The sequence below is a fragment of the Metopolophium dirhodum genome, chromosome 5 (assembly GCF_019925205.1).
Source record: "Metopolophium dirhodum isolate CAU chromosome 5, ASM1992520v1, whole genome shotgun sequence".
NCBI lineage: Eukaryota > Metazoa > Arthropoda > Insecta > Hemiptera > Aphididae > Metopolophium > Metopolophium dirhodum.
This window is the reverse complement of record NC_083564.1, coordinates 20,642,477-20,668,313: the sequence shown is the minus strand read 5'-3', so window position 1 is coordinate 20,668,313 and position 25,837 is coordinate 20,642,477. Positions and strand designations below refer to the sequence as shown.

General features: G+C 29.8%; 1 protein-coding gene across 2 annotated transcripts in view; it reads left to right on the top strand.

The window, feature by feature from the left end:
* The first annotated feature begins 972 nt into the window (after positions 1-972).
* LOC132945877 (uncharacterized) overlaps positions 973-25,837 on the top strand; it is a 53,718-nt gene continuing 28,853 nt past the window's right edge. For both annotated transcript variants that reach the window (XR_009664611.1, XM_061015676.1), the window contains exon 1: positions 973-1,813. The gene's annotated coding sequence lies outside the window, so the exon portion shown is untranslated. The remainder of the gene's footprint in view (positions 1,814-25,837) is intronic.

The following is a 25,837-nucleotide window of genomic DNA, read 5'->3' as shown; positions in this document are numbered from 1 at the left end:
ATGATATTTAAAAAACACCGATATTTTGCTTACTTAAAAAAAACCTCGATGTAAGTATGAGGAAATGTTTACTGCTAATTGCAGTTCTCAATAAATGTTCCGAAAACAATATTTATCAATGTTGTATAATATTATAATAAATAATGAACATAGACTCGACCTAGCTGTTATCGAAGATGCAAAAACCATCATTACAATATTATAATACCTACCTACGTGGTTACATGTTGTGGCAGAACAGTGTAAATAGGTTTATGGTATAATAATGGCTTAAAACTAAACTGACCGTTTTGAAAATTGCATTCTGTAATGTGTATACGGAATAAACCTAAAAAATTCGTAAACGTCAAATGTATATTATTGTCGATTATAATATAGATAGTACAAAAATAACAAAAATATTTTGAAAATTATATCATTTATAGGTACTGTTTAGTAAGTGTAAATATATATAAATATTTAATAAAAATTTCAAGTATCACCGAAAAAACAAATATTTTGTTACAAACTTCGTAAAAATTCTAGTTTCTTGGTTTTCCTTACTTTTCTTGTTTTCGCCGATTATTTTGAAAAATACTGGGAATTGTTTACAGTAGATGTCAATTTGATTTTTTGTTATTCAGTACTCGGAAATCATTAAGTTTACACAAATAATAGATATTTTGGTAGAAGACAGGTTTAATGTTTTTAGCTATTCGATGTCGTTATAATAAAGACTGGGTCAGTGGACGCTAATTTTTCTTCAAAACAGTAATTGTAAATACAAACGTATTTCGCGAAATAAATAATAATATTATTATGTATTTTTATCGACTTATCGTACACCGTCCTATCCACCGCCGCCGCCACGAGATTCAGCAGCGCTGCCAACTGCGCGCGTCCATCGGCGGTCCGAGACATTTCGTCCGGCCGGGCCGTGTTGACACTGTAATTGCACGGTCCCCACCACTCGCCAGACGGTCGGGGCCCGCAGCTCCACCAGCAGACGTGCAGTGCCCGTGAACGTTGCGTGCGTGTGCGCGGTCCGTCTGTGGTTGGTGTGCATTAATCACAAAACGATATTGTTATCAGAACGATATGGTAGTGCAAAGTTCGACCGTCTCGTCGCGGGTATCATCGTCGTCTTGAAAATAAAAAAAGTAATCGAAAGATAAAACCGACGCAAACCTCAGCGCGTGTGGTCCGGTCGATCTGTGTCCGTCGTCCGCAGCGATAATAATATTATGTTCCTTTGGTCGTAATATTATTATTATTATTATAATATTACATCGTAATCGTCCGAAAACCGATCGCGGCCGTCTAGTGTCGAGTGCGGGTCTCGTGTTTAGAGTGTAGAGTTGTGTCTGTACCTTTGTTGGGTGTAAAATTGTAAATTAATAATATAAATTCGCGAGTGCAGTGCCCGTGATACAGTGTCGAAATCCGCCGTCGTCGGTAGTTGCTCAATTATTTCGCTTTGCTAATATCGTTATGTTTTATCGTCGTTGTTGTTCTTATTATTGTTATTCGTGTTATAATTGTGACGAGGTGAAACGATACGTGTTGGGCGTCCGAAAATCTTAATCGTACCGCCTGTAACATAGGTCTAGGTACCGGTTTAGCATATTATTATTATATTTTATTCGTGCGTCCAAATCCCGATATTTTTCCCGATAATAAATATGACCACTCGCTGCCCACTGGATTTTGGAGTTGTGCCCCTGAAGTGGTAATCGCAGCGGTGGCAATCGTAAACAAGGTGTATCCGTCGGTTTTCGCAAATGACACTGCAAACGCACTGGACAGCACCAACTACGCGACTGGTGCGAATAAGGTAAAATTTTTATTCACTTTGATATTTCCATCCGCCCGGGCTGCGCTTTGCCCTTGTCAAGTCCGATGAGTGGTTAATTTATTTTCGGAACGATTTGTCTTTCCCGCTGGTTTTCCCGAGGGACGACACGGAGGATTATCGTGTAAAATACAGACGGTGATAAGGAAACTGATACCGAACACCAGCTAGGTAATAGGTAGTACTTATGTGTCGTAATCATCTCAGCAGTAGGTGTCACAAGCAGGTCGGTAGTTAGTAACTGTTCTGTTTTAGACTCGAGTAGACGGGTCATCGACTATACCTCGGTGTAGGAATCTACTACCTTTATAATAGTATCACTCGTAGTATCATGATCTGAGACCGATTACGATAATGTTTCCGACAGTTTCCCAAATTGTCAAATAATTGTCTTCTCTTTTCCATCGTCGTTTTGTGAAAGCCGTATTATATGACGTGTGTGCGCGTACCTGTCAATGATTGTTATTATTTGCAATGTTATTGCATTCTGATTTATCGTGAATTTCATACCAACTCCACCGTCGTTTGACATTGGGCGTAATATCTGAACAAAACTAATGGTTATAATTTTTGATAATAATAATAGTAAATAAATTTGGAACAGCTACAGATAACTGGGCCAAGGATATGTTTATATATAGGTGATAATTGATAACACTTAGTATTAGGTATTTCAGTATTTATTTGGCTACACAATACGTACCTACCGTATATTACTTTTCAGCGAAAACGTGTGATTTTTGTTTTTTATTTTATGGTATAAATTTTTTATATCGTTGATATCCGTCGATATTTTGGCTGTCGTTGTGTAGGCCCTAATGCGCTATTTAATTATCAGCACTCATTGCGTGATGAATGACTTATTACATTAAATTTTAATCGCCAATATCGATAGCTACGACAGCGAGGAAAACATTATAATATAATATTATTTATTCCTATATAGGTAACACATGTCATTAATATTTGCCGTACTCAGTCTGTTACGTCCGAGCTTGCGTCTGTGTTTGATGCGTTGAGAGGAATGCGTGAAATATAACCCTATGGGGGCTAAACGCGCTTGTTAGGTTTATTCTTTGGTGGTTACGACTATATGGTTATATTATATTATTATGTATGTTTGAAAACCAATTTACGTATATTATGTTTGAGGTTTTTTTTAAAGAAATAATAAGTAATATATCTTTTCATGAGGGCATCTGTGATTAGTGCATTCAAAAAGATACAGGACCTCGTACGGGACACCCTATTGTTACCATAGCAAACTTAGAAATCTTCATAACAATAATTTACATATTTATTACATTATATTTATATTTGTATAGCTGTAAAGCAATTCATTTACTAGTTATTGCTGAGTAGTCAGTATGAAATAATCATATTTGTTTCACTGTGTGTAAAAATGAATTTAAAGTATTTGCTATTTAAGAAGCAAGATAAAATTAGTTAGATAAATTATTGAATACATGAATTAGGTATACCAACCTTATTTTTTTTGTCTCAATAAAAAAATAACAGTTGCCTACCTACAAAATCAATATTTAAAAAATTGCAATTATGAATTACTGTTTTATTTAATATTTGCAGGTTTAAAATTGTACAACGATATTTTAAATGAAATTAATATTAGGTAGGTAACTATAAAATAAAATATAATAAAATAAACTGTTAAATTAATGTCAGTACTAAATAGAAGTCTTATAAAAAGGAATAAGCAGGTAGGTGTATTGAAAAAAAAATTAAACAATATTACCTGTTTTTTTAAAATTTTATTCCAATAAATTTATTGACATTTTATCTACAACTTATAACCCAAGAAGTCGTCAGTGGTTTCATAAAATTAAGTTTTTTTTCAATGAGTGAGTTTTTTTTATATATATATAAGTGAAAGATAATATATTTTATGAGTTCGTAACTATTAAACCATTTTTTTTGTAAATGTCACCTATGCTTATTTACCTACCTAAAAAAATTTAATAGATTGTGTAAATCAAATAAAGGAAATAAAAACTACTAAATTGGGGGTTTTATGAGAAAAACGATGAAAAACCTGTACTATAAGTACGATAAATTATTTATTATAAATCATTTTTATATATTATGATAATTTATCATGTTTTGACCATAGAGTGTAATTATTAAAATTTCTATTTACTAAAAAACCTTTTTTTTCAACAACACACTGGTGTTGATTATAAAAAAAATATTGCGTCTTCTCATACTTCACAAATTCTATTGTCAATAATTGTAATTATTGATGTATGTTGTATTTAGTATGCACTTATGTAATATTTCGCCCTTCAAAGTTCAAACTGATTGTCATTACTCGTTCAGCATTATTATAATACTACAGCCAAATTGGTTTTATCATAGTAAAAACTAATAAGTATCGGTACATATACTATATTTAGTATACACGGATTTATAGATAATATTACAGAATTAAATGATAATATATGATAGTACATAACCCGATACTCGATAACTGAACAGTGTACAGGCACCCTTTAATATTACATTCTTCTGATAATTATTACGAGTAAACTAAATATTATAATAATATATTAATTATATCAAATTCGTGTATTATATCTACTACCGTCTACTACTTATAATTTATACATGTATATACATACAATATTGCGAGCTATATTGTAATATTATTATTATTTGTATGTTGTATCGTGTATAAATTGGATACCTGTAAATTGCAATATGATAAGTAGGTTTTGGATATTGGACTCTTAGTTGTGGTCTGTTCATATCGCAGAAAATAAACATAATTTTAACGGTATCACAACCGTATTATAATAATATGGTCACGTTTTGTTTAATTTTTTTCTCGTACGTTTCATTCTCGATGCCTCATACAAATTCAATTGTTATTACTTCTCAAAACCAATAAAAACACATTGTTTCAAAAACGAATTGGTCGGTCCATCTAGCCATGCATCAGCTATAGGTGTGTTGTGTAGTAGGACAATAAATTACAACGGTTAATTTCGATTTCCTCATGCATATTGTGCCTATAATACATCGAACCACACTAACTGGACGTTGTGTCTGAACTATCTACAATGCGGTGTATTACTGTTGATATTTTTGTTGATCGATCGGATATGTTTTTTTTATTATTATTACATAGGGTTTACCTATAAACATAACATTTATCGCTCTGCATTTATGACTTAATATGTTTTTTTAACTCGTTCATAGTGTTACATACTATATATAGGTAGGTTACTTACCTACATTGTATTGTTTGTGTATGATTTACAATCTTAGAATTATTCCCTTTTTGAGTTGGTCAAAAATAGTATGTACACCAAAAAAAGTTGATTTCTTTGCTACGAGCCTATGAAGGTCATGCTAGTAATAATGTAATCGGTTTCCGGTCGCACTTGCGTGTGACTCATAAAATCGTGATTACAATTGTATTTAAATGAATACGGCCGCCTCGTGCGATTATTACCACCATACGTCCATACGGGTTGTTTAACTAGGACTGCCGCAGTGCCGCCTTGTCCAACACCGACTATGTAATGCTCTACTAGATTTTTTCCAACGTGCTGGTTCTCGTTGATATCTTATACATTTATATTGTATCCAATATAATAGCCAATAGGTAGGTATACAATTTATGATTTAATGACGCAATTGTTGCAATGAACACGTCAAGTACCTACTTATGTCCTCACCCCTGTGTGCAATAAAATAAAAACGGTGAAATTATGGATTTTGTAAATAGATAGAAAAAATATGGAAAAAAATAGCTTAATTATTATTAATTTTTATTTTATAATTGTGTATGGTTGTGTATGGTTCTGTATATTGTATATTATATAAAATATGCATGCACAATATTCCATTTTGATGTAACAATGCGAGTATATACTCATTAGTCTTAGTCTGTTTCACTTCAAGAGCATAATATGCTGGACTATTAAAACGGAAGTCATGAAAGTTTTATGATTTCCAGTCGACAGAATGCACACACTCAAGTCTTTAGTGTTTACCTGATTGTTAATATCCTTCTTTGAAATGTTAGACGAAAGCCGATGAAAAACAGAAACGTTTCATATTAGTATAAATTCTCTGTGCCACAGAAAGTAACTGTACAGTATTAACCCTTGAGAGCGATAAATTTATATAGAAAATGTTATGGGTTATTTCTATAACATCTGGAATTCGTTACTCGAATGGGTCGCAGTCCTTTTATTAATACATTTTTTATACCTTACGCTGTAATACAACTTACAAGTCACAATGTATAAATATTTATGTCTATATTTATCTTAATGCATAGAATTTATTAATTTAATATAATAATTATATTGATTAGGATAAGATAGGTTAATATCAGCTGTGACGTATTTATTTGAACAATTATTTTGGTCGGATATAATATAGGCAGTAAGTGGAAGTTTCGTTTTCTAGATATGTTTGCCAATAATTCTAATAAAAAATTGATGCCAAATTGTTCTAGACTTTAAAAAAATTGACATTGGCCTTTGGTGTCGTACTACCTTAGGTTTACTTTCATCGGGCTACGTCTAATTCTATTTTCTAATAGTGATGTATATATAAGTGGCTAGTGTGTAGAATATACGAATGGTTAATACTAATGGTTTTACAATAATAAATTATAGTTTAGGCTGAGATGTAGTGCTCCATGCAGTGTAAACTGTGAATAGAAAACTAATATTATATTATGTTATATTATTTAGTGAACATAATAATATTAGGTCGAGTATTAGGTTTAGATATGTATACGTATAAATAAAAAAATATGTATAAATATTAAATATGTATTGTACCTATGGTACAATGTAATTAAAATATTTTTCGGACCAAAAGATCAATATAAGTAGTCATCGACTATTAAACCATTTTACGTAATATTTTAATCTTAATTAACATATAACTTATAAATATATCATTATCAAACGCTAAAAACTCGTTTACTATAATAATATAGTGTCCTCTGAGTCTTCCATACCTACCTATTTTATTATTTGGATACGATATACTCCGCTAATTGTATTGGATTTGTGTGTGTCGTGTGACCTACTGATAAAAATATGATAGTTATACCTTATTATAGGTAGGTAACCTTATCAATACATTCTATTATCATTATTATTTTTCAATATTTTGATTCTGTGTTCCGATTTTTAAATTTCTATCTATTAAATATGAGTACTTTTAAGTATGTAAAATATTAAACTTAAATTTTCCTCTGTACCTACTTGGTTTATGCTATATTTTCAAAACACTAGTGTCATTAATATTTCACCCGAGGTTTCATCTTGATATTAATGTATCAAGAGAATTTTTAATCATGTCATACCTACTTACCTATTTATATATCTTTAATCTAATTACATTTACTTATTTTGATTAGAAAGAAATGTTACAATACACATACACATACATGCTGTAGTTGTAAATCTAGTTTAGAATTGTTTGAGTAATTTTGCTTTGTTACAGTGGTTGGAATTGAACATTGTAATATTTCATGATGTACTTAAATAACAAAAAAAAAAAATTCAAATTTAACTACTTTTTGTTCATACTTTAGGCATTACTAAGATTACGTGGATCACATGTAGCTTATAAATAATATTTGACCTACATTTTTAAATTTTATGTATTATGTTATAATATTCGTTTCTCTCAAAATATATTGTTGAAAAATAAATCTGTTACATTTATTACTAATAGTTTTATTATACTTCTACAAAATGTTTAGGTCGCCGACTTAATTTTATTGCCTATTATAAATTACTGTTCATTACATTCGCTTAAACCACTTTAAAACCCAAATCTTTTCGTTTTACCACTATAAAAAGTTTATAGTATTTTCATCCACACTTGTATTGCTGATTGTTATACGTTTTGAAAATGACAGATTTAATTTCGACATCCCACTGTTTGTGTATAGGAAATAGGTACTCATAAATTATGTTATTAGTCAGTGTATGAGTATAGATAATGCCGTTATTGGTGTATGTTTGATGAGTGTAAGTACCTACCCAACTTAATTTACTTGGCAACAATTCCAATACTCGTAGGTATACCTATTTATGCATGTCCATTTCCACATATTTATTAAGCTGTATTTGCATTGCATAAAATAATGAGTAATATTAATCGTTTTTCTACCTATAGAAAATAAAACAAAAAATATCGTTTTGAATAATTTTAAATCGATGTAATTTAAACTTATACGATTGGAATTCATAATGTTTATGAAAGTTCCATTTTATTTTCATCTATATTATAATAGTTGATGATAAATTAAAAGTATGTATGTACTTTAATTTCAAGAAAAATGCATTAATGATACAAATCATAACGCTTATCAGTTATCATTAATGCATTGGTATATTTTATTTGATGTTTTATTTCGAATTGCTTATATCAGAGGTATCTATTATATTATATAGTCATTAGTTATTCATATTTAGGGAACAACTAGGGGGGAAAGTACGTTGGGTTGCAAATTGCCTATCAACTATGCTGGACATTTTTTATACGGACGCAACTTTCTTACTGATTATAATTTCGTATATAGTATACGCACCGCAAGAAATACTTTTATTGACATTGAGAATTTCTTAGGCATTACACAATACAATTTATGTAAAATTAAGTAGGTACCATTATGTATGTAATATACTTTGTGAATGAACCAAATAATATAGCTATGATTATAAACCGTATAAGTAGGTACGCGAGTGTTCATTTTACTTTTTAAAAAGTTTTTACCAACGAGATAATTATCAAATTACTCGTGCTCTCTTGTGTTTGGCCATAAGCAATCTAATTGTCCGTTAATACTATTGTAATACTAATTTTACTATACATGGTCGTCTTAACGGTTATCATTCCTACAATGGTACATTAGACCGTATAAAATATGATATAAGTTAAAAATGTACATTCATATTTTAAATTCGTTTGTTCAATGTAATGTGTGTATACATATTATATAGACATATGACCCACAGGGTGAATCAATTAATAAGCTTTTAACAATTGAAAATGCGGAGTAGGTATAGGTAAGTTTATTTATTAAAGATAGACCAGTGAAAATTTTTGAATGTGAAAACTATATTATAGATATATATTTTCAGACAGTGTTGGGTTTTGTTGCTTACGATATCATGTAACTGTTATATTATTATAAATAATAAATTATAATTATAATGTAGGTACCTATAGGTAATAATAATATAATATACTCATTACTCACTATAGTCACTATACAGTCAGATTTTCTTTCTACATTGTCATCAGATTACCATTACCTATACCTTTTAATTTATTTAACATTCGATCAGTTAAAATTGACATCACGGAACAGTGAACATTGGTCACAACACTGCAAAATAGCGCAGTGTACGACCTTCCTAAGTCGTATACTTTCTCCGTATTTTGCTTCTTCATTTAGTATTTTTTCCCTCGTTTTGTCCGTTTTGACATCCAGTGAAGTTATTCTTCATCAAAAAATCATTTAAAATAGCAAATGGATTTAGGTCCGTATAAATCAATTGTAGTGATTAGAAATCGCAATAAGTTTGATAAATTAGTACCTACCCTAAGTATCGACTATTTCGCATTCAGTATAGGTTATCTTCGACTTTATGAATAGATTTTAGTTTAAAATAAATATCTAAAATCTGAATTGTACAAAAATAATTTTAGTTTAAAGTAGATATGTCTTATAATGATATTGATAGTAAAATAACGTTCATTCTATTAGTTATTCTATAAGTCATTCTATAAGCTTATAGTGATGACTTATATTTTGATGTGTTCTAATCACTTTGATCCTATATGCGTGTCCAGTCCTTTTCCGTATAGAGGGTGCAACCTAAACTTTAAACCATTATAATTATTGTAATTCATATTTCATACCCACTCAATAAGTTGTCTATGTAGTAGGTATAACCGGTCTTTTTGTAAATTAGTTAAATGAGTAGATATTGTGATTGCCAACTGAAATTTCAATAATAAATAAAGAAATGTTGATTTCAGTTTTCCCATTAAATGAATTCTTTACAGTAAGTCTTACTATTAATAATTAATTTAAATGAAATAGTTATCAGAAAAAAAACATATATAAATATAACATGTGCTAATTTTACAATAGTTATTATTATTATTATAAATAGTGCCTAATGGTGATAGAGCCCAATTGAAGATATCAGCAAACAAATTATTTTATTTCTTAAATATATTAACATGTATAACTCAGTCTAAGAAATTCAATCTACTCATTCATATGCAGCTAATAACCTTAAATAGTTAAATGTAGATGATGTGCAAAGAATAAAAAAAAATAAAAAAAAATAGTATCTAATAGTAACAAGTAAATATTATATTTGGAACTGAATAAAAAGTAGGTGCCTCCTTGAACCAAAAAATCATTCAATGTTCTTTTACACATGATACATATAAATATTGTAGTATGAATGTTTGATAATTACGAAAATAAGAAATTAATTAATTAAACTATATAATAATCTATAAATATAAGAAAATAAATATCAATTGTTATAAAAAAAACAATATTATTGCCGATTTTTTAGTTAAGCCTTTAGTAATAGATATAATTAAAGTTTTGATATCTTGTTTACTATTTAGGCTGTCATACCATATTTTGCATTTCTATTGATTTTTTTTTCCATTATATACATATAGCTAATAGCTTAATAATCTTCAGTCTGATATTTTCCATTATTAACACACCTCCATCGATTCTATCCAAGGTCCTGAATCCTAATACCAACCGATATATTTTTATTTGTTAAAAGTTTAAAATATGTACCTAGTTTGGGTAATACTATTCTTCTTTAAATGTAAATTTAAAATTAAATTAAATGTTTGCATATTTATTTAGGATATTAATATTGTTATATGGTATATAGTGTCAGTCAGTTAAACGACCTTGCTTTGTTAAAAAAAATTGATTGCTTCTCGGGCAAGTGAAAATAATACTTAAATACCTATACACAATGTTTAAATCACCAATTGGGGGGCGTAAACAAAGCTTAAGACATGTGCGCCCTAGGCTATCGCAAAAAGTGCGCTTTCTCAGCAAGGGGCAAATTGAAAAAATAACATTTTGTTAGACTAGCACGCTTTGTCTGCAATATATTATTATGCTGTTTTTTCATTACATTTGTAGCTCTTTGCTCGCACAATATCAAATAGTTTCCACGGTGTTTGATACGGTGTTCTTCAAATACACGTGGTCAATGACATCATGTGTTCTATCGTTAAACACAATTTCAACATGCACGACGAATTCGATGTCATACAATGATGGCAATAACCTCATCTGTGTATATTTTTCATTATTTTTTACCCTTACACTGTGTATATTTTTTATAACTAATCTAACACGTCCAATACTTTCTATACATAAAATGGTCTACTTGTTTTTGGTACAATTGAGCTTAAAGATGTGCAGCTGTGGTGAGAACATTTTTAGACATTGAAAGACCAGCTGGCATTTGGTATATCTCATTAATTACAATATCTTGTATAGTAATGTGTATAGAAGTAAAAAATATTATTATAATTTCAGTTCACAAGAGATGTGATTGCTTTATTTTTATATTTTTTTTTGAAAAAATCACATTTAAGCGGATGCACAAAAACATTGTACCAAAATATATATACCGTTATGCGTCAATTTTATGTTTTGATACGCAACAAATCTACACTGAAAAAAGCCTATTTGTTAAATTAAGATTATTAATTAGATCTACTTCGTTACAATGTAACTGTACGTAGGTACCCGATGAGATTTAATTTTTTTTAAATCACCAATAATATATAGTTATTTATCACAGTAAAAATCTACAGTTGTAGGAATACTGTGTTGGTAGTATTATGTAAGTTGAAGAATATTTAAATTATTCACTCATTTTTATCATACCATTGCCATTGAGTAATTAAATATATTTAAAAATAATTATCATCATGTAACATAATATCATCATATCACATAATGCGTATCTATATACGACATGATAACAATCGCGATTAGGAATTGTAAAAAAAAAACGTTATAACAAAAGCAGTATAACGACACGGTTCCGTTAGATAGGTATCAGAACAATGCGACCAAAGCATTCATCCTGGCGAATTACATGCTTTCTACTACAATATAAAAAAAAATATGTCATCAATAAATCCCTACCAGTATTCATTGTATCATCGATAATACCTGCACTGCATAGGTACGTCTATTCAAGTTTGTTTCAAAAAGTCCAGGGTTCAATTCAATAGACAATATTTAATAATATGCCATTGTATAAATATATGTATATTATTTTTATACATAATATAATACACTATAATATACTTACTATATGAATTATATTTTTTTTAGTACTTATATCATATAAGTAAATCGAGTATTTCAATGTTTACATTTATGATAATACTATGGTAGGTATACTTTATTATAGATTATTTTTAAAGTGAGTATTGAGTACTGTGGTATGTGAGTAAACAGTCAATGTACAACAAATTTAAATTATAATGATTTACTTTAAATAAATTTACGTACATTATGTACTAAATAATTATTCAATATTCATAATATTAAAAATTGTGACATGCACATAAACATTATGATAAATATATTATTATTATATTACCTCTTATTTAAGAGAAAGGAATATACGCTTCGTATACCTAGTATCCGTTTGAAGTCCTAGCTGTCTCACCCACTTGTTGGTCATTATATTATTATTCGTCGTGCAATTTATTTACATTTTAACGCGTTGTCTGTTATAAAAAAATCTATGTCAAATTCGTGTGTTCATCGTCTATTGTTGTATCTTCGCTTGTGTTCACCGTATCTATTTGACGTAAAATATCTCTAGGGTAGTGGTCACGTGCTTGGACCATACTATTATAACTTAAATGTTATAATAGGTAGGTAGTTTATTATTATTTTGTATAAATTTATTTTTATTTTCTTTTATTATGCAGGGTTATAAATTATAATATTATAATATTATGGGTGTACAAAAAGAGTACAATTGCTCAGAGTATAGGTATAGCAAAAGCTGACAATATTATATTATATAAAACAAAAATTATTGTTCACTATTTTTCTTGCACATTATGATTGCGTGTATTTCAATTAAAACCATATATATATTATATATATAACAATAATACACCATTATGTAAACCTATGGTCAGTTATACCATGTGTCCGAACATGGAACGAGGTTAACGGCCTGATGTATATAGTGTGTAATGTGTATATGTATACAATGTATGTGTATGAGCTCGCGCGTACATGTATGTGTATGCCTACTGTATATTACATGTACCATCATCCTATACTGTTCGATGTCAGTGTTGGATCCGGGCAACCGTGACAAATGATCTTTTACCACGGTCAGTCCTTATATTCACCCAAAACACCGTGATCATATTTTTCAAATGGTTTTCATACAGATTCAATCATATTATACAGTTTTTTCACCGTTCAAAAAAAAATTTTTTTTCGCCCGCCTATATTGTGTAAACCGACAATAGACATCATGCACTACACAAGCCGCCGCCACTCTAATACATAATGCATATCAGTTATATGTGTGGGGCCCCGATGGTCGCTATATTGCCGCCCGAAACAAAATAATATTATGGTCTCCGGGTGATAATATTATTATTATTATTATGTACGTATACGTGATCAGATGCATTTTGTCCAAAGGAAATTGCATCATATATTTTCCCCTACCCAGCCTCCGGCCCTTTTTATATTAAGTAAAACGCTCGCGTGACGAATATATGTAGAGCACAGCTATATTATGCATATTATATACTATATAGATACACTTTTCGGTGACGGCCTCCGCGGATGTTATTATTTTACTATGTTTAATATACACGTATAATACTAAAATATAATATAATATATATTTAACATAGTTTATGTAACTATAATATGTAAGCATATATAGGTATACTCTGATAATATTAATCTTGTGTAGATATTATACAGATATAGGATTGTTATTCTAGACAAATTTTTATTCAAGCTCGCTGTTCGAAGTTTTGTATATATTTGTCTCGATATTTGTCTTTGTTTTATGTGAATTTTTTTGTACTTCTATATAATATAGATTATATTACATATTAATAATATATATTAGGTAGGTATTAATTATGTGAGATTGTGCATATTATTATACACTGTATATAAAATTATATATTGTACAAGAGTATAAAACTATCATTAATTTTTTTTTTATGTCAGTAACTTATACCTACCTAATTTGTATGTGTTTGTTTTTAGCATAAAATGTTAGTATAATAGTACTAGCCACTAAGCATACCTATTTCATGATTAATAATATTGATTACTGGATAGTACCTATGACCCTAAAAAACAATTAAAAAAAAAAAAAAAAAGATTTTAGTATCATCTTAAATTATAAATATACAAGAAGACTAGCAGTAGGTACTTAAATGTGTTGTTCATTTTATATACCTAGTAATTTTTCTGTAATTTTTCGATACCTATTCTTAGAAATCAACTTGAATCTTGCTGTTTTCTATCAAATATTTAAGCATAGGTAGTTTTACTAATTTTACTGTGACATGTGGTACCAATATAAAATATGTATGAAAGATTTGGTACAAACAAATGTATGTATATTTCACATCAGTATAACATACTGATATATAACTTTATATACTACCTACCATAGTTTTTATTACTATTCAGATATTATGAATCATTTGTTATTTTCTGCAAAATAGCAAACATAACTGAAAGTTAAAAATCGGATAGGTATAGTGTATTTTACATTTTTGCGTGATTATATATTATTTTAATACTTGATACCTAAATAAGTTATAGTTAATTGATTTTTTTACAATTTAGGTATAGTAAGTATAAATGTTTTATCATTTTAAATTAGGTACAGTATATGTACATTACCTATGCACCTATATATACAATTTTAATTCAACGCTTAATTAAAAGTTTATTAACATAATATGTTAGTGGTCTCATTTATTAATTCTTCTAAATTATTTAATAAAATCCATAATGTTCACTCGTTGGTTTTTGTATAGTGTAGGATTTTTTAAAGATTTATGTGTGGGGTGTATAGATCGTTCAACTGAGTATAAGTACCTATATACTATTAATATATTATTCATAAAAATGAATTAACCAAGGAAGAAAATGAAAAAAAGCAAAGTAGTTTCTTCTATTTAAGATATACTTATATATTTTATGTTATTTTATAAAAAAACCGGTGAATCAAATTTTGCTAATTTTATAATAGTAACGTCATCCTAGGAATCAAGTTTTTAATGATTTATTAAAAACCACGATTTATTTGTGGCTGTAGCGATATTATAATGGCCCCCAAATACTATAGATGTGATTTGATGTCTGATGTCTTAAAATCGGGAAGAACGTGTAATTTAGTTATATAAAATATTACGCAATTTATTTGTCTGTAAAATGAATAAAACAAGTTATACCTAACACGTTTATTTGATGTCATTATAGTTGCCTGTTGACTGTTATAATGATAAATATGTAGAAGTCGAAACAAAAATTATGATATTCGGGTATCCTTATTATTATTAACTGGATTAAACTGATGTGTAATAATCAGTGTTATGCAACTAGGTGGAAATCACATTGTTAAGTACATAGTTATAATATGTTCATTATTTTTTCTTGTGTAATGGAATTGACTGTTTGAGAAGTTGGAACACATTATTATTTATTACAATAACTAGGTATAACGATTTTTTTTTATTTAAGTGGTTATATAAAATATGTTAGTACATTTTTACTTTAGAATGGGTCTTAACTTAAAGAAGATTGAAATTAATGTGCTCATGTATAATGTGCAATATTTAAGTAATAATTATTTATAAGACATACAAATATTAAGTTTTTAATATTTTAATAACTTAATCTGAGGTGGTCACTAAATTCCTCGTTATCTTGTGTTCACTTTATGGGAAAATATACCTTAATAACACGATATTATTGAGAAATTTAACAATTATAAGTACCTTTAAATTTAATTAAAAATGTAATAGGTATAATATAATCTTAAATTCAATTGTCAAATAATAGGTTTGGTTCTGCAGGAAAATGTATTCAGCCATAGCTCTATATGGGGTATATATTCTTTTTTATTTTCCAAATATTATTTTAATTAAAATAATGTAAGCAAATGAATAATTTTGTTTTTAAACATAAAATATGAATGATATATTTAAGATGTTTTTCGTTGTACTATAACAGTAATTACGTATTTTTCATTAACAGCTAGTTGTTATAAAAACATGCATATTGACGTAAACTATCATCTTTAATTTCCTAAATCGTACATATTTAATATTTAGGGTAAGTATTGATATAAATAATATGTCCAGTTAATTTGTGTATCATGAATAGATAAAACATTTTAAAACTATCATGTATTTTGAAATTGCTTATAACTTTACTATTTTTTAGTTCAACAACAGATATAAATAATGCATTTAAAATAACAGCATACAATTAAAACAGTGTATAATCAATTTTATCAAATTTTAGTAACTCGGGCAATACTGACGAACTAGTAATAGGGTCTAGTGAATATTGATAGAAAGGATTTCATCAAACTTAGGTACCTACCTATATATGTTATTCCTACACGTGTCTGTTGCTCATTCGAGACGGATTATTATCATGCCTATTGTTTTAGCGAAAACCACCTTCGCAAATAGCATAATATACATGCATGTAACTACAAAATAAATGGCAAGTAATTTATTTAGAGGATTATCGTCCGGTTGGGTATTATATAGTATATAATAAGTATTGGTTAATGCAGAGATTACTGCGGGACTTGTGCCATCTGCGCGGGCAAGATTATAACCTTGTTCATTGATGAAGCGTATATTTCCCGAAGCTACTGTATATAATTTATTATATATATCCCATATAGTATACAATGCAATTGACGTAGGTGGTTTTTGTAATAGACGAATAGATGGTGTAGACGCATTCGATTGTAAGCGAGAAAATAAATATTTTATAAAAATTTAAATTAAAAAGTAAAAAAAAAGGCAAAACCATGAAGGTTTTCAGAGAATAAAATACGTATATGTACGTGGCAGGAGACAAGTAGGATTGTGACACACGTTTTAAAACAATGGTAGTGAAGAAGACGCATGCGGCACACTTGTCTATGGAAACATGTGAGGTAATTTATATATAGATACCACACCAGTAGAAAAGTTTTAAAAAAATAAATAATAATAGTATTTTCAAAACAAATAACAGGTACCTATACCTACCTATATAGTAATAATATAATAAGATAATTATAATATTATATTATAATTAGATGTGGTTGAATTTTAATGTACCTAGTTGGCATATTTTTTTAGTGTACCAGGTTGATCGTTTTGGTACAAATCTGTTTCACATCTCGTTGACGGTAGTCCAAATTATTTTGAAATTTTTGGTTTTTAATTTTTAATGACATTTTTATGATTTTAGGGTATTTTATACGTTCAATTAAAATAAAATAAAATGTTTTCAAAATTAATGAGAATGGCAACTGTTCATGAAGAACAATACATTTATAGTGATGAGATCGTATATTCCAGCTCTATATCTATATAGACTGTATATCTATTAATTATATACATTTACAACTTAATGTAATAAATAATTATGAATTTAACTTTTAAACTTTATTATAATCATAAAAACTTTTAATAACCCGAGTCTCTTATTTTAATTCACGTCAAATGTTACGAAATACGTCAATCCAAACGTGGGATTATTACGTTGTTTTATGTAAGCCAATTTCATAAACGTTTACAACCCTAGTAAAATATTGTTTCTACTTAACGATTATGATTTATAGTTGGTACGAGTTGCTTTAAGGATTTTAAAATTCAATATTTTTCATTTAGATTATTAAAAATAAACATTGAACTCTCTTGTTCCTATATTCTTTTATGATAAAAAAGTTATTAGATCCTGTATATTATATTATATTACGCTTAGTTAATAGTTATATATAGGTATTATATATATGTACATATATTGTATTTATGTATACACGTTAATTATCACTTTTCACTATAATAATATCCCAAACCAAAAATATTTCCATTGCTACAATGTTACATGCTATAATTTAATACTTACCTGTAATTTTTATTTTTCTGTATAATTGGTTCATTAATATATTTTTTAGTAGTAAAAATACTGCATATCAATATAATGTATGTAGAAACGTAGTACGTACAAATATGTCTTTAAGTTTGTATGAATTGTAATATATTATTATAGGTATAATATAATATGTGAATATACCTTTAATTAGAAAATGGTCGTAAAATAGTACCAAATCTTATTATATATTTTGTTTAGTTTTAAACAGCTTAATTAAAATTAAAATATTTATTCTAAATGGGTTAGGTACTTTCCTCCTATTACTTCAACGACTTCATAGTACAATTAATTTGTAACAGTCTTAAATAAGTCAATATACGCATAATATTATCCTTAGCTTAACACTAAGTACTCAATTTGTATGCATATTTTACTTTTAATTTAATGTCATTATAATACTTAATTTTACATAACGTAACAACACAAGCAATTAAATTTGATTTGTTTTTAATATATCTAGCAGACTTTTTTGGAATCAATAAGCATAAGAAAATCGGTTAAGTTGCAATTGAACTATATATAATTAACCGTGTGACGTTTGATCGAGCGAAGCGAGTGGTCAGTATAAAATAATAACTAATAACTGTAAAATTATTTATTTTTTTTTGTGTTTTCGAGTATACATTGTTGAACGAGATAATAGTAGAAATATAAAATAATTTTGAATGCAATTTAGTATCTTGCAATAAGACGTTATTCAGTTATTGCATTGTTGAGTTACTGATGGAAGGGACCATATAATGTCGACTAAATCACTTTACGTTACATTAATACTCAACTTTGATGTGAGTATAAAATATTTTAAAACTTTTCTTTTTTTATCACATAATAGGTATGTAGTTTTTCTATAAAATAAAAATAATTCAAGTTTTTTTGAATTTCGAAATTTACTTAATCCATGTGTTTGCACAATACGTATATTATTGAATACAATCACAATGTATTTTAAAAATATTATTTAAGATGCGTTCTAAATTCTCTGTGGGAAAATTCTTTAAATTCAATAGTTGTTTTATAAGTAATAATTATATAGATTCTGCATTTCTATACGTGTATCCACTTGAAAAACACGGGAACTATGCACATTTTGCTAACAAAGTTTAAGAATGTATATAGGTAGAACGTAACTGTTTCCAAGATATATCAGATGTATTCAAATTTCAAATTAAGATAGAATTATCTCCTCTGTGAAATTCCATTTTTAGGGGGAAGATCTTTAGAAGCACATTATTGTATTGTATTGTAAAAAAATGTAATGTATTGGAAAAAAGTTTTATTTAATACTTTATATGAATTATTTACTGATTATACCAAACGTCCGCTGATAATTATATATAATATATATATATATATATTATTTCTTGACCACATGCGTAATATGTAATTGTTTGTACACATTTGAATGATGTATTTTTAAACATAATATTAAGTATAATGTATACCTGGAAGTTTACCTTCAATAATTTCATCGAACAAAAACGAATCTAAATTTGATCTTGATTTAAATTTTCCTATGTTTGTACAATATCAAAATAAATATTGCTCGACAAAATGACGAATTATTATAATATATTATATGAACCGTTACGCTTATCCCGCCTTTGCGTCGCGAACTGAAATCGTATTTATAATATCGGGTATAGGGTTTCTTTAATAGGCCCTCGATCAGTTAATTGCAGCAGCAGAAGTCGCGCCCGAGAACGAATAGGTATTTTTATACTTAAATTTATCTCTACGAACTTATTGCATTGTTATAACTTAAAATTTAGTAATGCACAGATTTGCATCATCTTTGGTTTATTTAATACACTTATGAGTTCGGTATAATCATTTGTGTATACCCTTGTTGTCAATACATTTTGAAATATGTTAGTTCTATGATACCGCGTTGTCATTCTTTTTGCACCGAAATAAATAATAAATGTATTATACGTATCTATATTATCTATAATTATTGTTTTTTAAGTGTTATTTTGACGTAGCACTCCGATCCTATATACAGAGGTTTTTCAGCATTTCCATCATAATGCCACGCAAAGACCACCGCCATAGAAAGTAGACAAAGTGTGCAGACTACGTGTGGTCCGCGGAGGGAGACGAAAATGTTTTTCTCGATAACACGCTCTCATTGGCATCACCACCGAGCGGTTGCGGTTTTACCCACAACTATATTATTAAAATATATAGCTGTGTCTATCCAGTTAAAAAAAAAAATCGGTAACTGCAACACACTGTTTTTCCATCCCGTTAGCTCACATTTTTTGGTCTTATTTCGGACGGCCAACAGTGGCATTCATTGTACGTACGGGTAAAAGTTGTATGTGGTATATGGTTTCTCATTTGCCGCAACTACACATTCGATGGAGCACGTTTTCACGTCTTATTTATCGAACGCGTCGCCGTGTTTTGTGCTGTCTTTCGGGCGTCGGACTGTTTTTTTTGTCTTAGTATTACCATCACCACAGGCCTGTGATGTACCGGCAATGGAATTAACAGTTGTACGCAAGTGGCTATTTACGTAGGTGTTTGCATGTGTGATTCTCGACATAATTTTTCTTAAATACATTAAATTGTATTAGTTATTATTATTATACCCGCGAACAACTAGTCGGTGGAACCGGTTATGTTGAGACACCACGAAAACGCTTACAAGTCGTTTCGTTTGAAAAATAAAATCCTGTCCCGGCGCGTTGCGCCTTTTTCGACGGCTCGTCGGATGTAGACGAGGTACCCGCTCAGTACGGTCGTGACCGAGGCGGCGCCCGCTGCTCCGCGAGTCCGTTTTTTTCGCGATGGCGGGATCTCGTTATACATATTACATTACATATTATTATTATTACATTGTGGCGTACGCCGTGGCTGGCGAGATAACATTACGGTGTCATTATAATACAGGCCACAGCATATTATAATATTATATTATGTAGGTACTACGACTATATAGGTATCTGGTGTACTGCCCCGTGTTTGCTGCAGTTGCAGCCGACAAACTTATACTTTAGTACTTTACGTCTATATGCGTTTGTCAACAGCTGGGTATAGGTAGCTAGTAGAATACGTACACCTACGTAATATACTAATACCTATACGTTATACGTATATATAGACAGTGCGGCCCCGGCAGTTTGACGAAATATTTCGACATATGGCGTAATGCGTGTGTAACTGCATATGCGGCGGTCGCATAACTATGTAGGTGATAGGTCTTAAATGCTGTTTTCTATTGAATATGCACTGGACATAGTATTTTCTCGTGAAAGAGAACATATTATTATAACTGAGAAAAGCTTTAATACCATACATAAGTTACGATGCGCTGCCGTGGAAAATTTATCTTAAGTATATTTTCTAGCAATTAAGTTTTAAAGATAATTTCTCTATTTTATAAGTTACGTATTTTAAACAGTTTCTCATAACATGATTATGTATGTAACATGTAGACATGTAGTACACTAGTACTTAGTGGTTTTAACTTTTAACGTATGACTGGGTTTTCAACCAATACACATTACCACATCATTTATATAAATGATTGCAGCAATGCTCAATATGACCGTCGTATATTATAATATATACTTATGCATATAATGTATATATTACTTATAGAAGTTTTTTTTATAAATTATTATCATTCCGTTGGTGCAGTGATAATGTTAATATCGGTGGAATTGTTATTTGGCTGATACAATAATTATATACACTACCGATACTAAGGATGTGAATTATATACCACGGTACATTATATAATTCGTATATTTGTTCGTATAAATTTTACTAAAAATTATTTTACATGGACACATGAGTAAGTGGGTTAAGTAGGTGTATTATACATTATAATATTTATATTAAATTATCGTTGTTGTGTTTAAATTGTTAGGTTGTCGAAATATTGTGTATTCAAAGAGACGTATACACAAGGGAATAAGTTTTACTAGCAACGCTGCAATGACGTAATAAACCCGAACGGTTGTCGGTACCAGGCACTGCCGGTTGACGTTGGATCGGCGTTGTTAGTGTGACACTGACACGAATGTTCGAATTTCCACGATTTATAAATTATCTTTATCTCGTCGAAACGGTGAAAAAATATAACATAAACGTCTAATTTTAATTTTAAAAACTAAAAAAAATCATACAAGTACTCGTTATGAATACAGACGTACTACAGTTGTATAATAAACTGCGTGCGGCTGTTTATAATGTATAGCAACCAGGCAGAGAAACATTTAATCGAACGGGCTGTCCTGTCACGGTTGTCGCCTATCCGGTCAATAAGTTGTAGCCGATTATCACGTTACGGTTTTGCAGTGTGTGAGTGTAGCCTTTAAATAAATCCGTACAGGAAATGTAAAACTGAAAATAATAATTATAATCAACTCCTATTGCGATAGGTTCCACATAATAATATCACCATCACGTAGGTTTTATTATTATTTTTCACCTATTGTAAAGGGTATAATGCAAATGCACACGCACACTCTCGCATGAACAAAATATACATGTATAGCCACTAAAGTCTATATAGACGGTTGCAGCTGCGCCGAGGCCACGCGTCGTGTGTGTGGACCGACGAAAATATTGTTAAAAAAACGTATTACGCAATGTTATTGGATAGGTAGAGCATTATGTGTTTCTATTGAATTTTCAAAACGCGCGCGGTGTGCCTTCCGAATTACTCGCCGACGAGTTTTTGATAACCGTGACTTCGCATCCGAACGGGGCAACAACCCAATAGTATATAATATAGTTGCGCTATGTATAACCGCTTAATCGGTAGGCCGTTTTTTTTTTATTCATCTCAAAACCGTGACAATCCGAAGCTTTCACTCGTTTTTAGACGGCAGACCGTAGGTACAAGACACACTATTAAAATACTATACTTGTAAGTATAGCTACTGCTGACTGCTGTGTTATCGGCCGACAGTTGTCCGTTCAGTGATACAACGCCGTTGACCGAAAACCGTTCGGTCCGTTGTCCATTGCGCGCATATAGACTTACCTACTTGAAGGCGGCTATCGGGCTATAATAGCATATACATTATATATATATAAGATAATCTCATCTATCGCGCACCCGTGCATTTTTGTTTCAATTTTTTTTTTCGCATTCCCTGTGTAATTGTTTATAATGTGGGTTCCGTATTTTTAACGCCAACGGAACGTGTCGGGACATTATCGATTCTGCTGCATTGCACTGTTGTTGTCGGCGACGAGGTAACAGCGGAAGGGCGTTGTTAATCTATTGGTATATACTATATTATTATATACTAGCTATGGTCGGTGGTTATACATTGTATCTACGTTTGCTTTGGGTAATAGTGATGGAGGGGAGGGTAGGTCATTTATTATAATTTCTCGTTGGCCGTTGCACATGCCATAATATTAACCTTGGCTTGTCCGGAATCCAAAAAATTGGTCCTATATTATGTTGGATTGTATTACGGTTTTCTGCTGTCGTATGGTTGTCGAATAAAATCTGTATATTTTTATATTATTATATTATACAGACCGAGCCGCGTAGCAAAGAAAAAACCTCATAATAACTGTAGTCATTTTATAATATAAACGTAGGTAGTAGCACCTCGACAGTGTATACAGTTATACGCGCTTTTCATAACAAACGGATCACTTGGTTTTTTATTTTTACTCTTTTTTCTGCCGTTTTGCGTTCCGTTTATAATTTATCAAATACTTGAGATTTGGTCATTGAGAATTAATAATAAGATAATAATTGATGATAACTATATTTATATAATATATATTATATTGTTATGTAATTAATTATATAAGTACATTAATACATAGTATGAAGTTTAGATTAAATATGGATAATTTAAGTCCTAATGGCTTGTACATGATTGTTCAGAAAAAATTTAACATAACTATTATTAACCTTAATACTGTACAATGTACATTAGTTATCACTGCGATAAATCACACTGTTCTAAGTTGATACCAATTTTAGCATTTTTACAATCGCAATTCACAAGAAATCGCCGCACGCCTATATTAATATAATCTATAGATCTAAAAATGTGCTCATTCTTAATATCATCAAAACATTTTTTTTTCATAAGAAAAAAACCCCAATAATTTTTTTGTGGATTTTGTTTCACATACGTTTTGTGTTCGTCTCGGATATTTTGACATTCTATTGTCTTAAAGGTCACCGATGCCAATGCGTGCGGATACAATATTATATATGCGCCTATACCATACCCGTTGTACGAATCCTCACAATTGACCATCATGATATCCGGCCATATTAATATATCGACTTTCATTTTTTTTCCTTTAAAATACCATATAATAACGTATAGATACGCGTATATAACTTTCTCTGACGTAGCGATCGTCCCGGACACGGCCGACGATGTACCACTCGTATAGTAATTATTCGCCATTCCGAAAAGGTAGAAAAATGACCGACTGTATAATATAATATATGCGCTTAATGATGCTGCATTTGGTACATGCATATAATATGTATTATATTTAATACGATATGCCAGCAACCTTTACGTCACTGTAAGAGTTTTAAACTCGCGTGTAGGAGACAGATGAAATACAAAATAGACGATTCACCTGGTGTGGTTCACTATATAGATCGCTGATAATTAAAATAAAACCGTTGCTGATGCAGCATTTCGTTCGCTTTCTACTCCCGTGTAATTGGGTTTCCCATGCGTTATCTCTACGAACGAACTTAAAAATCCGCGCACATGATGTTTTAACATGCTCGATCAAATCTTTTAGGTAAGTAAATCGTTTTGGTCTTGCACTGCAGTTATTATCATAGGTACTCTCCTATACTCTTTATAGTCTATCGAACTGTGATATATAATTTTGAACATGTATATGTATAAATATTTATAGTGTTTAATATACGCACGCACACGCGTTGTTAACACGAGTAGTATGTATACGCGTAGAGAAGATGCCGTTAGATAGAAAATATGTCCGCGTACAATGCAGCAATTAAATTATTTTCCAGTTTATTATATAGGTATATATACCTATGAACTATTATTATCGTCATCTCTATATTTTATTATATACCGGACAAACACCCGCGCGTATACACAAATGCGAAAATAGACTTTTTAATAATTTTTCGCGTTTTCCGGTCATTAACGTAATTTATTGCCGAATAGGTAGATGGTACGATAAATTGTTGGGGGAAATAGATATAACAATACGGTGGAAAATGACGGACAAATGTCGTTGCAGAGTCTCCATTGAATTTACTCGTCGGCTGTCGCTGTCATTCACGACGAATCTCCTTTTAATGCTTTTATATATTATTATATGTAATATATTTTTATATACAAGACGATGTACTACAATATTGTGAAAATAATGCGATTTTCTATTAACGTAGATAATAGTAGATTATAATCTCGTCGCGTACTCCACAAAATATCCTGTAGATGTAAGATACAATTATTTCCACATGTAAAAAAAAATCTTACTTGTTGCCTAAATATTAAATATATATTATATATAAAAAAAAAACATAATGTAACTTACATAAGCATGTAATATTTTATTGTATTAATATGGCATATATGCATTTCGTTAACCCGGTCACACAATTCACGTGCTAAACCTGTTTAAAAGAATGTTTATATTGCACATCGATTTAACTATTGAATAAACGCCGCTTTCGGGTATTTTAAAAGAGATTATTTATCATAATATTATACCTATAAGAAAAGTTAATACTTTTTAACAGTATATAAATATATCGTGTT